This window comes from Mus caroli, chromosome 9 (genome assembly GCF_900094665.2).
Source record: "Mus caroli chromosome 9, CAROLI_EIJ_v1.1, whole genome shotgun sequence".
In the NCBI taxonomy this organism is placed as follows: Eukaryota; Metazoa; Chordata; class Mammalia; order Rodentia; family Muridae; genus Mus; species Mus caroli.
The window spans coordinates 41294700-41297267 of NC_034578.1; the positions used below are offsets into that span (position 1 = coordinate 41294700).

General features: G+C 44.0%; 1 long non-coding RNA gene across 1 annotated transcript in view; it reads left to right on the forward strand.

Moving 5' to 3' along the window:
• Positions 1-1466, forward strand: part of LOC110300993 — an 11079-nt gene extending 9613 nt beyond the window's left edge. The window contains exon 3 of the long non-coding RNA XR_002378651.2: positions 1408-1466. This is a non-coding gene — a long non-coding RNA (uncharacterized LOC110300993). The remainder of the gene's footprint in view (positions 1-1407) is intronic.
• The last annotated feature ends 1102 nt before the right edge of the window (positions 1467-2568 follow it).

The window sequence follows — 2568 nt, forward strand, 5'->3', positions numbered from 1 at the left end:
CCTTCAATTCTGCTGGCCTAGTTTTGGTTCCAGCGTGGGGAGCACTCCTGCAAGGAGCCACAACAAACATTCCATTGAATTGGAAGCTCACCAGCCCCCCCCCCCCCCCCCCCCCCCCCCTCCGAGAGTTTTCCTCTTGGCCACTTCCAGCTTCAAATGCCCTTAAACCTACAGGTAAGAAAGGAGTAACACTGTTAGGAAGTGTGATTGATACAGATTACCATCAGGAAATTTGAATTGCTTCTCTACAATGGAAGTAAGAAAGACTATGTCTGGAGTGCAGGAAATCTATTAGGGCATCCCTTGGATCTACCATATCATCCTGCGATTAAAGTCAATGGGAAATTACAATAACCTAACTCCTCCAGAAAAAGTCAAGACCTGCTGAGCTGTTTGCTGAGGATGGAGGAAATACGGAATGGGCAGTAGAGGAAGGTAGTCTTAAATACCAGCTATGAACACATGACCAGTTGTAGAAATATAAGTGACAAGGGTGTTTCTGTCATATATTGTTAAGAATGTGTTTGTATAGATATTTGTGTTCTCTTTCTATCTCTATCATGTGATGTAACATCAATTATAAGAGAATGTCCCTCGTGGAACATTGGCCTCTATTCTTACATTTATTTATTTTTATTTATGAGTACACTGTAGCTGTCTTCAGACACACACACCAGAAGAGGTTATCAGACTCCACTACAGATAGTTGTGAGCCACCATGTGGTTGCTGGGAATTGAACTCAGAACCTCTGGAAGAGCAGTCAGTGCTCTTAACTGCTGAGCCATTTCTCCAGCTTTTCCCTATTCTTAAATTTATCATGCATTTGCGGTGGTATGAAGGATAGGTATATCTATCATATTAACAGGAATTATGACTTGGTTAAATAAATAATGCATTGGTGATTGTATGAGATAGTTACATCATGTTTGGCATAATTATGACCTGGTTATTATTTTCATTTGGAAATTAAACATGGCATAAGGCGATATGATTGTGTCAAGTTGGTGAGGGGGGCAGAGCTCTGGTGGCCTGTTTGGTTGTCAACTTGACTATATCTGGAATTAACTAAACCCCAAGTGGCTGGGTTCACCTGTGAGGGATTTTATTCTTAATAATTTGAAGTGGGTTCAAGGCAGGTTTCTCTGTGTAGTTCTGGCTGACCTAGAACTCAGAGATCCACTCGCCTCTGCTTTCAACATGCTGGGATTAAAGGCCTTGTACACCACAGCCTCCGCCTCTCTACCTCATCATTCACAGAATTGCTGGTTAATCTTGACCCTCAGGGAGGATCCACCTTTACTATGAGCCGTACCTTCTGCGGGCAGCTTATTACGAGCAGGGAAGAAGGAAGCTTGCTCTTTACCTGCTTGCTTGAACTCTCATTGGTAGGTTCATTCTTTCATTAGCACTAGAGACTTCTTCAGGATTCCAGCACATACTGAAGACCACTGGAGACGTCCAGGCACTGAACAACTATTGGATTCTTGGATTCTCTGTTCGTAGACAGCCATTGTTGGACTAGCGGGACCACTGCCTGTAAGCCACTCTAATAAATTCCCTTCATAATCATGTGCCAACATGCATGGCTCCTTGTTTTTGACAGGGTCTGTGCAGCCCTGACAGATCTGGAATTTACTGAGATCCACCTGTCTCTGCCTCCACCTCCTGAGTGTTGCCTTTAATTGAGTCTTACTGTGTAGGTCAGGCTGGTCTGGAACTTGCTACCTAGCCAACTTTACTTTTAACTGAAAACAGCCCTTGATGCCTCATCAGCTCCTAAGAGTCGTCTCCAGCTTCCCCTTCTCTTGCTCATCATTCAAGGAATTGCTGGTTGACCTTGAACCTTCGAGGTGAGCACCAGGAGCTTCCTTGTCCAGCTCTCAATGCCCCACCTTTATGGCTGTGACTTCCTGATTCCACTTCCTCCGCTTTGGACACCATCTACTTCCTACCTACCTAACCATCTTCCATTCAAATACTACCTCCTGGCCAGGAGTGCAGAGGCAAGATGGCCAAGAGTTCTAGACTATCCTTGGCTACACAGTCAATTTGTTATTCTTGGTTAATGAGCCTTAAAGCAAACATACAAAAGACTGGGCATGGTGGCACATGCCTTTAATCCTAACACTCAGGAGGTCAGCCTGGTCTATATACCAAGTTCTAAGCTAACAAGGGACACATGGTAAGGTTGTCTGAAAAGGGTTGGTGTGTGTGTGTGTATGTCAAGTGAAATGGCTCAGTGGTTAAGAGCACTTCCCAAAGACCTGGGTTTAATTCCTGGTACTCACATGGCAGCTCACATGTCAGATCCAGGAGATCTGACACCTTCACACAGAAATAAGTAGAACTAAATAAATCATTGAAAAATGAACGAGCACTTCTGCCTTTTTTTTTTAAAGATTTATTTATTTATTATATGTAAGTACACTGTAGCTGTCTTCAGACACACCAGAAGAGGGAGTCAGATCTTGTTACGGATGGTTGTGAGCCACCATGTGGTTGCTGGGATTTGAACTCCTGACCTTTGGAAGAGCAGTCGGGTGCTCTTACCCACTGAGCCATCTCAC